Below are 11,971 nucleotides of genomic sequence, written 5' to 3' on the forward strand. Positions count from 1 at the left end.
TTGAGTTTGACTGATTTAATCAAGTAACTCATCGAGGGGCGACATCTTACGTCTCGCCTGTGAGTAATTACATTTGCCTACGCATTTAAGCATACTTCACGAAAATGTGCAAACGTCGCGTCTAATTTTCTACCCGTTCTGAAGGGTGTATTTGAATAAGAATTTAAAATTGGATTCCGAATCTTCCTCACGAAATTCGCTGGAAGAATATTAATTTGTTGACTCTTCGATGCTGCGATAGGGGTTTTAAAGTTTGAACAAGTGAGGCTTGAATAAATAAAGTCAGGCTTAAATTATATGCTTAGCAACTCTCCATTCGATACATAACAAATCCTATATAACTTTGTAAAATCCTTTTAACGAAATAATAGTTGTTTTCAGATAAGTAATTCAAGATAATGTATTTAAATACTTTGACAAGGAGACTTAATGTTTATTGTTTATGCTTCAGACTGATAGTGCATACCTAAGGTCATTTACCCGACTGTACTAGTAATTTTAATTAATATCAAATTACATAATTGAATTCCACGTACAATTAGTTTAATTAATTCCTCGGCTTATTTTCGTATTATGTAGTACGGATTTTAATTCGTACAATGTTTTTTTTTTAATTTTGTCTTACGTTTTTTTTTTTCAATAGAAAAATAATGTTTCTTGCTATAAGGTTCATTTTCATTTGAGACACATAACAAAAGCGCGTTACATTATAATGTGACCAAATAGAAATGCATAGTCACTAATTAGTAAAAGATTCCATTATGCCAACATAATATTGTGTGCTATCACAGCGGTTTAAATTTGCGGTGTTAACGATGTAGTTAAAGCTTAATACTTCATTATGTGTTTTCATATGCTTCGGGCAGTCATGAAATAATAATGATATGGAGTTATGTAGAGTTATGTGGCTTCTATGTGTAGCACATCACGTTAAGTGAAAACGGTTACTTTAAACAACAAGCTATACATTTCGATATCCAGTCATTTGCACGTTTCGTTACAAGTCATGTGAAAAATGAGGTATTTAAATATCTTCGGTTTAATACACGCTTGTATATTTTTTATAAGTCACATGTTCATGTTACTTCCAATGTTAATTTGTCAATTGATTTACTAAGGTCTTGCAAGTTGAGTTAGAACCGTTTAAAATTTTGTGTAATAGTTCAGTTCCAAGGACACTGAATTTTTATCGTACGCGCTAATTCTGTGCCGAAGATTGGCTCCAGACGAAGAAACTTCTCATATGTACAATACACGAAATTTTATATAAATATTTAATTATGATAACCCGTTATAAGTATCACCATAATATAGCTGCATTCAAGGTTGGCTCGCAGGCTAACTCCTCAAAAATTAACAGTAAAGACATCAAATTATGTATAAGCATTCATTGATGTATTGTGATGCTGGTCTTGCACATTACACAAAATTCTGGGTAGTAATGTCAACTATGCCGGTGTGTATTTAGGTCCAAGGCTCTTCGGTGCTGGCGAAGCCTAGGTTGCTTTATGTAAAGTCAAATCTGTAAGTCACTAGAGGACTTATTATTGAACGACTAAATTGTTGACAATGCATTAATTGAATGATCAAACTTAGAAACATGATCAGCGAAAATTAAAAACAAATCAAGAGATATTTTTAAAATAAATTGCTATTGAAATTATTTAAAAACGTTTTTTTTACAAACACAAAAATTGGTTCTCAGAATTACTTGTTGTGTGATATAATATTATGAATTCTCACGACAAGTTATTATATTCATTATCATATAAGATTATTTAATGTAATCAAATGATGGGTTTGATTTGCCTCGAAGTTTCTTTTCTCCTTCTTAGACTATAATATGTATCTTAATTATATATGAATGGCTGTTGACTATCAAATAGTAATGAAGATTCATTGGGAATCAAAAGTTCATGATTTGATGTTCTACTTTCAATATTATAAAATAATAACTTAAGACTATTAAAGTGCAATTTAAAGAACTTTAACGCCATCTATTAATAACAAAATAAAGTAACTTAGTAAGTTTTATTAACATGTACTTTAAAAATTACAAATTAATCGCATTAAAAATAGGTCTCACATCTTACATTTATATTTTAAATAATTAAAAAAACACTTAATTAGTATGCATGGAACACGATTAGGTCAATAGGCGATTAATTATAATAAACACTCACAAATCCATATATGTAAGAACGATATTTACATTGGCCTCCGCATTAAAGTAAAAGATTTACTCGAACAATACTAATAATTTCAATTTTTCAAAAACAATTCTGCTAGTTGTACGTAATTTTATAGTAATGAATGAAAAGGATCATCGAGTTATCATACCATGAACGGAGTAATTGTGTTTAAAGTCGACGATGTGTTCTTCAAATTAGTAAACTGAAATAATGTTATACCTACATACTGACGAAACACGGAAACCCTTTGAGGCTTAAAATGTTGAGGTTTTTACGCCATGATGGCATAATGTAGCAAAGACTGGACCGTGATGGAAGCGCTTACTGCAGCCGGGAGAAGCTAATTTGAATAGTGAAGCTCCTCGAGTAATGTTCCATCCACATAGGCAATTATAGTTAATGTTTGCTATGTACATACATTCATTATTATTTTTATGATAACATTACAGTTGTAGTTCTCAATATACACGTGTTACTTTAGGATATTTCACAATGGGATTCTACATCGAATTTTGAATTGGTTCCAACAGCTCCATAATATAAAAAGTAAAGTTAAAGCTCGTAAATATAACTAATTTGGATTGTCTGGAAGATTTTGCTAATAAGCTATAAGTCCGCCCGTTTTAAACACATCAAATACTTTTGTATATTTTTATTTTTAGTATTATTTCATTTTTTAGTCGTTAAATTGCTGTATATAATGTAATTGGTGTACAATAAAGTATATTAAACATTAACACACAGTCATGTTCTCCTCATTGGGCACCTCCGGCAGAACGTCACTTAACACATGCAGACTCTCTAATTATATTTTTATTGAATAAATATGCACATGAACTGCTCAGTCCATGTATTAGTCAGTCAGATATTGAATCTGATTTATTTTACAAAAAGAGCTCTCCGCTCTACTTGTTATCTTTGATCTAGAAATGAGTCTCTCTTAAAAAAGTAGGAATACTAACAGTTAGGTCACAATATATTTACAGCAATGTTTTGTAGTCGTATATTCACAGTAACAAAGATCAATTTGATAGAATCAGTCATAATCATTGTATGAACACGAGATGTAAGGATAAGCTTATAACGCCAAGTCTCCGCCTTGCAAAGTCAATAAATTTCTTGGGGTTAGGTAGTTTTTTTTATGATAAAATTCCGCAAATATTTTTAACTTTTCCGATTGATACATTCAAATCATTTGTTAATAAATATATAAATTAAGCATTTTATTCATATATAAATAAGAAGAAAGCGTGGAGCTATTACTTGATGACTTTTAGGTAGGATAAATAATATAATTGTTTTCAACTAACACAATATATCTCAAATGTTGGAAATTTGCCTGATCTTGTTGGTAGATTACATTCCGAACGGGTGGTAGTTTTATTTTATTGATATAGTTCTGTAAAATGACGTTTCAAACTGCTTGTAGGTAGGGTTGTTGCTTGTTGCCTACTTGAATAAAGTATATTTCTAATTTTAATTTTGTTATGTTTGTATCGGTTATCATTATTTAAAATTCATATGTTCTAACTGAGTGATAAGGCTCGCCTGCCACAGCCTCAGTAGAGATACAATGCGATGAAAAACTGGTTTATATTTATGGTCCAAACAAATGTGTCGGATGTGCATTGCCGTATGTATTTTGGACCTGTTATATACGTATTTATAGATCTATTCAGATTAGTTAAATCGGGTCTAGACACATTACTACGATCTGTCAAAACATATTTCATGTTATATGGCACATTTACCAGACGTTCTGTCATGAGTTTAAACCGTCGGTCGGGTCAAATATAAATTATTACACGACTGCTCATAAAAAGGGGTGTAATATTTTCAGTGTTCCTGTAGGTATGTTTTCTTAATTCTATTAGGGTAATTTTAAATATCAGAAAATAGTTGTATTTACAGTATCGTTAGACTCTTTAAATTATCCTGAGTGAAACTGAGTGTACAACTTCTTTCATATTTGATAATATTACATTACATAAAATTCAAAAACATTATTAATAAATTTAAGAAAAATAATTTAGGTAAAAATTACGATTCGACATTATGTTACTGTTGTGGCTATTCTTCACCGTGCGGCACCACCAGTTGAAGAACGCATAGCGTGCTATGGAGGCAGGTCGGTGTTTATTTTAGGGATCGAATACAGAACGAATTTATTTATTAGAGGACCAAGATTAAGCAACCGTGCAAGTAAATAAGTGGCAGTGGGTAGGTAACATTTACTGCAGGACAGTTGGCCGTTGAGCAGACTGGAACATGAATGGAGACTGTGCGTCAGTGAAAGTATTGCAAGGCGCCCTGTAACTAGATGGTGCGATGATATAAGGCAGTGGGAAGGATAGAGCTGAAGATTGAACTCATTGGCGTACTATGAAAGAGCCTATGTACGGCAGTGGACTGACATGAAGGGAAAATAATGATTATGATGATAAATCACGTCTTTAACTATTTTATTTTTTATTTACTCGATTTCCAATTCTTAGAAATATACCGTGCATAAAAATAAGTACAATTTTTAAGAAACATATTATAATGTTGTTATCGTTTTAGTCTTATTATTGTATCGGAGTTGACTAGAACAGTACATCATATAATTAGTTATATACATTATATGTAATAATTGATTAATTATAATTAAGTGCGGTAAGTAATCTGTGGTTGATAGCTTAGATTAAATCACATGCAATTGCTTTGAATATATTGAATTGCAATATTAATACATTCATACCAATCTATAAATATCTAAATGATAAGAAACCTTCTGCTTAGTAAAGTAGATTTCAGTGTATAGCAAAAATCCGCAATAGAGTAGCGGATATAATATACGGATTTTATTATATAAAAAGTTGATTATATAAAAGAAGTTTTATTTATGTCAATATTTAGTTAAAACAACAAAGAAATAAGTCGGTTTTACAGATTGTTAATACAAAATACAGATCTTAAATAAGCTTTAAAGTTTTTGAATTTAGTTACAGAGGTATGAGAAATTCAATAACTAATAATTATGGCAGCTAGGCACAGTGTAGACTTGGGATAAAAGAACATTTGAAAATTCAATCATTTAGTTGATTTTTTTATTTTTTATTTTATAATTAATAATATATTTAACAGTGATGATGATGATAAATTTGATAAATCCGTAAGAGATTTATCTACCCAGGTATTGCTTGCAAATATACAGTAGTAAGCCTACAAAAAATATCTTCTTACTTACCCGTATGCTTATATTTTATCAAATAGCGGTATATAAATTTGTATACAATTAAAGTCAACGAAGTGTAGCTGTATTCACAAGTAATATACAATAGAGAAAAAGTTACCTTAAGTTCCTGGCACGGATAAGTGACTACTGAATACATAAGTATAATATTGTCAAACAACATAACAACAAAGGATACAGAACGTTAAAGTCAAGTCAACCGGCTAATGAACAAATGTTTTTATCCACAATCAATGCCTAGGAAAGGTCTCCCGGAAAGGTCATTTTTCATCATAAAAATCAGTGTCGCCGTGGGGTTCGTTTTATTGTGCTTCAGAACCGGTCACAGAGAAAGTTTGACTGTTCTCAGTGATTTAAGCCTTTGTATTCTTTCGCTTGGAAACGGGAAAAGGTAAAAGATGAAATCTTTTAAGAAATTATATCCTTTTATTGTTTTTTTCATCAGTTTTTTTTCAGTCTTTTAGACACGTGATTTAACGAATTTCTATGCGTTGTCATAATATTCATCATCATCATGTCATTGGATTTATTTATATCGCTAATCAAGAATTTCAGGAAATCGGTATTTTATAAGTTTTTAAAAACACGTGGAAACAATTATTTCTTGTCCCATTAATTATAATATTGACATTTACATGATGTTAAAATTGAATAGCAATACCCTCATCTTGTACGGTTTATTTAAAGAACACAGTTTGAAGTGAGCTCAGCCACGCGTAAACATTTGCTTGAAAGGTTTATTGATGTTCGTGACCGCAGTTCCCCTAAACCATACCCGCGAATTTTAACCCCCTGTTTACAATTCGTTTCGAAACTTAGTTTACATTTTATGGTATAGCCAAAATGGGTAAATTTACTGTATTCTCTGATTTGTTAATTTCCTTAAAAGTGTAGACGGGATTGTTCGAAATTTAAATTTTGTAAATGAATCGTTATACATATTTTTTATGTTGTTGTTTGTTTTATTGGTGTTTTTTTACGTTATTGTAATAACGTTATATTTTATATGTTTAGTGTTATATGCAAAATATCACGTTATGTAAATTAGAGGCTTATTTTTACCTACAAACTTTAACTTGTTCGATTAGGATTTAGTATTTATTATATAATATAATCCTTATTAATTTATTGTTATTAAAATTGTCAACAATAAATAATATAACCATACTGAGTTTGTATGTATGTAGTATGTAGTTAGTATGTATTTTCAGATTCTTTGCAATAAAAAAAGCAAGTTAACGTTATTATTTTATATATTGAATTAAGAAATCACTTTAACGTTGTGTCTCATTGTTCATTCAAGTACTAGTATAAATATATAAATCATCCTTATATACCTACGATAGAACGTTGTCCACGGTACTACTCATGTTACCACGGGGAAAAATATAACAATACATAATACTCTTATACGACATTTCATAGTCAATATACGTTTTTATAAGATAGAACACAAGAAAAATGATATAAGGCAATTTCAAATGAATGACATCAATGTGAAACACGCATATCGTTTCTCCTTGTCTTTTATTCAAATCGTACTCTAAAAGTAAAACATTTAGCGCAAGGCGTTGAATGGAAATGTCTCGATAACGCTCGTGTCGAAATTGCTGTATCTTTAACATTAACATAATAATTAGGGGAGAGATGAAAACAATATTCAAATACTATTTATATCTTTGTTAATTAAGCAATATACTGAAATAGAATCTTTTTTTTTTCTATCTTTTTATGATATAGATATAGGGCCCAGCAAATGGGCCACCTGATGTTAAGTGGGCGCCATAGACGATGGCGCTATAGGAATATTAACCACTCCTTACATTGCCAATGCGCCACCTGCCTTGAGAACTAAGATGTTACGTCCCTTGTACTGTAGTTACACTGGCACACTCAACCTTCAAACCGGAACATAACAATACTGGGTGGGTACTGCGGTTTAGCGATAGAATATATGATGAGTGGTGATACCTACCCAGCCAGGCTTCCACAAAGCTCTATCCAAGTAAATGTAAATGTAAGAATTTTTCTTTTAAATAAAAATCTAGACTGATTAAGCACACACAGTCGAGTGTGAACAGAGCATTAAATTCACAATAGAACGCTTATGATAGTTTATAGTATTTTTAGTACTTTATATTTTTATTCATTCATGTCAGCCGAAGGACGTCCACTGCTCGACTTAGGCCTCCCCCAAAGATCGCCACAACGACCGGTCTTGTGCAGCCCGTAACCAGCGGCTTCCCGCGACCTTCACCAGATCGTCAGACCACCTTGTGGGGGGGCCTACCCACGCTGCGTCTTCAGGTCCGTGGTCGCCACTCGAGAACTCGTCGGCCCCATCGGCCATCGGTTCTTCGAGCAATGTGTTTTATATTTTGTGTGTTTATAATAAAACTAAAATAGGCCTGTTTTATTACAAATAATATGTGCCGTACATAATTCTTCGACGACGCAATTTGACGAGGTTTATTACAGCTAATATATTCATTTTTAATTAACTTAAACAGTTTTACATTTGCATAACTTTTGTCGAATTATTTGTGACTCAGCCAATTATTCACATTATGACATATCTGTTTATTAAACTTTTTAATACAGACTAGACGGGCAAAGGTGTCACTTATATAATTAAAATAATATTTATTAAAAAAGGTTTTATTTTACATTAAAATAAAACGTATTTTCGCTTAATTCTTGCTCGTATTCGTAAATTGTCTGAAAATTTTTACAACAAGCGTATTATTTAGGAGATAGATGTCAAAATGGATCAGCAAATTTCCGGCTTACAGGGCTTCAGTACCTGTTTGTCAGTGTTTAAAACCCATCGTAATGAGGGGAATTACGAATTTTTCTCTGAATACTTCACATTGCTACCCTCTCAAAGGGCTCTTTCCCTTTCATCATGGGTCTCTTTGTAGGCAAAAAGCTTAAATAGTCACAGTGTTGCTATTTAAAACTATCATTTTTCGTAAATGCTCACGTAAATCATATCATGTAAAACATTAATTCTATATTTATTACAAACAAGTTACAAAATTAACTAAACATTTTTAATAAAATTAAACATTAAGCTTAAAATATTGGATTTAAACCCTAGGCTCTTCACAATAAAAGATGAAGAAAGTTACTGACCAATGTACACATCGGTAGCAAACTGTTAATGTTCTACTCGCCGCTAAAAGCCAGCGCCCTCGACTTTATCTACGAGTAAGAACAAATTTAAATTAGTTCTTTGCCAAGTTCACAAAATGTATTTAACAAAGAAGCAGTATATTTCTTTAATGATTTTCAAAAGTCTACAAGAGGTTCTGAAAGGAATACCTTATATGTGAGAAGAACAAGTGGCCACTACACTACGGCTGCACTATACAAGATAAACTTTGAGCCCAAATTCCACATACTAAACACTAGGCCCTAAAGTATATGATTAATATTTAAACAGTTCCGAGCGAGATGGTAATGGGGCCGATATAGAAAATAAAATAGTTACAGCTTCTGTCAGACAATAGTCGGGTAATATAATTCTCATTAAAAACGTAAAAAGGCCTTTCCTTTTAGCCTTCATCAACTTGTGTGTGTGAATATCTGTAATCATTCTATATTTGTCATATATGATAAATATATTTTCAAATAAATTCTAGTAATTTTTTTGAAAAGATATACCATTTTCAAAAAATAATTAATATCTTTCAGTAGTTAATTTTAAGTCTTCATAATATTGGAATATTAGTAAAACATAAAGCAGGGAGTAAAGTCACAAGACACAGCCAGTGACAAAATACTTTTATATTGAAGAGACTGTCTGGTTTAAACACTTATACAGACCATCATGATGAGTGTAATTGTGACTTTTTGCGTAAAAACTCTTCAGCCCTACTTCCCGAGAGCTCTCAGTCAAAGAGACATTCGAAAACCCTTTTGAAGGGTTAAGCTTCTGAAAGTAGACTATGAAAGAGATAAATTTCTGAAATTTAAAATTTTGAATTAATTAGCAGTATTTCTTAAAAAGGATTTTGTAAAATTATGTAAAATTACGATAATATTACTATTTTTTTAGCTGACGTCACGTTGCAATTATTTAATAAGGATTTTTTTTTATTTTTTTTAAAAAGAGTTATGAATTACAATGAGGTTGAGATATATGTTCTGACGAAAGGAATCAACGTAAGATACTAATGTTTTTAACAACGAGTGCTGAACATATTCTGAAAAGATCACAGTTCTCGTCACCATGCTCGTCCGTCAACATACAAGCATACATACATACAAGTGGCTGCTTGTATGTATGTATGCTTGTATGTTGAGTGTATTAACACTGTAAAATATATGAAGTAAATGAAATTTGTAAATTAATCGTAAGTATCCATGATATTATTACTACTTATTCATCCGTTGTTATTTATACTAGCGACGTGAAGTCAAGCAGCCATTTTAAGTCAGAAATGTAAACGTAACTCTGGTATACGTTTTAAAACGAACTAGATTCTAACTGCCTCAAAAAATGAAAGTAATATTTTTAGTTAATTTATTTATATTCTTTATAAAACAAAATACTTAACTCTACTAAACCCTACCAGCCTTACAACTATGTGTGCATATACTAACAATTATAACCCATATAGTGTAAATTATATGTACAAATTTATTTTCTGTATGTCGACTCAATTACTTTGTTATCAGAAGTAACGTGACTTTAAATTTAACTTGTTTATTTTTATTTATCTCGTCTAGACGAGTAGGTGTTTCCATTATTTGGGGTAGAGCTTTAAGCTAGTACTGAATACTCACTCATCGATGTAAAATAAAATCGAATACATAAACATAAACACAGCATTGAAAAGCCAAACAGAATTACTATGCATTTGGTTTTAGAAGACGAGTAAGTATTTATAGATAGGGACATAACATTTTAATTTACACGGGTGATGTTTCATTGCCGATGTAGAGAATAGCTTATATTCATGTATTTCTTAGAGAAGCAATGTCTTTAGGCTGTGAACACATACCAATAATAGTTCAGTTTAATAACTTATAAGACCAGAAAAGCAAGATGAATGGCATGTTGCTTTTACGTCGTTGTCATCAATAACATCATTGTTATAGAACTTCTTTTTAAATACGGCTCTTAATATCGAATTTACGTATACACACAATCGTATAAAAAACAAATAATACGTGCAAAGATTTCGGTTAGACCCAAATTTTCAAATTAAATTTATTCTGAAGAAAGTTACCGCTAACACGATGTTACAATGGTATACCGCCATTTATATTTCATCTCATTTCTTAGGGTTAGTCACCTCATTAGAATGCATTTAATCTAATCGCTACAACGCCAACTTGCACAAAAACTTCGTCATTCCTTCATGCAAAATTACCTTTGAGGAACTCCCCTCTTTTAGGACGCGTTCAAACGTCGCAAAGTTAAATTCTTTAGATCAAAGTTTTTTATGGAATTCTACATTCTCGCTTTGAAGTAACATGTTTAAGCAGAATAAATAAATAAAATTGTGATTTCAAATAAAACTCAATGTGTTCAAATACTTAAATTTAGACTATATTATTTTTTTCGAAAATTATGTTCAGTGCAAAATAGTTTCCTACATGAGAAGTTTAACTACAGAGGTTTTTTTCCTAAAAAGTTTGTAATCATAACATAATTGAGTAAAATAACGATTCCAAAGTGTTTATAAAGCCTATTCACATAGTACGTTTACATTTTGAATTCAATTGAAAGAGAGTTTAGTAGACAATAGCATTTAAATTGTAAATAGGATATTACAATAAAACAGACACCTATTTTAAAATTTCTAGTGCAACTATACATGACAAGCAATAGCTGAATATTACAATCTTAATTATATCATTAAATTAAGTTAGGTCGTAATTAAAATAATTCCTATATAATTAAATTTATATATATGTCCAGTCACTAATACAAATATAATTTCTTAGATCCATAAAATAGACGAATTGTTAACTTAAAAACATTTTATTACAATAATAGTTTTATTTTAACTCAAATTTTCAAAACCACTACGGATTCATAGTGATTTGCTTTAACAGAGAAAACGAAATCAAATATTAGGAACAATACAACTAAAAAATCAGATTCGATCCTGTAGAAGTCCCTTTTTTTCGAATAGAATTTCGTCGGACCGGATTACACGGGGCGGTGAGAATATTAAAAAACTTTTCCTTCCCAACTTGAATTGTCTTTTTTGAAGACTGTTTACCGCGCCGGTTTTTGTTTTTCGCTCGAACTTTACGAAATTTCTTTATTTTTTTGAGGGTCTTCATATTTTTTTATTCTAAAATAAATAATTGGCAAACATTGTAAGACAATATAAACCAACCTTATCACATTTTTTTTTTTATAATAACACATTTTTATACTTATTTTTTTAATAACACTACATTATTTAACTAAGAATATTTATTATTAAGTATTATTTCATGCTTATAATATAATAACCCATATCTGTAATATTAGTGCTCAGCGATTTGTTATTATAAATACATATTCATACACTATGTTATG

Source organism: Vanessa atalanta, chromosome 10 (assembly GCF_905147765.1).
Source record: "Vanessa atalanta chromosome 10, ilVanAtal1.2, whole genome shotgun sequence".
NCBI lineage: Eukaryota > Metazoa > Arthropoda > Insecta > Lepidoptera > Nymphalidae > Vanessa > Vanessa atalanta.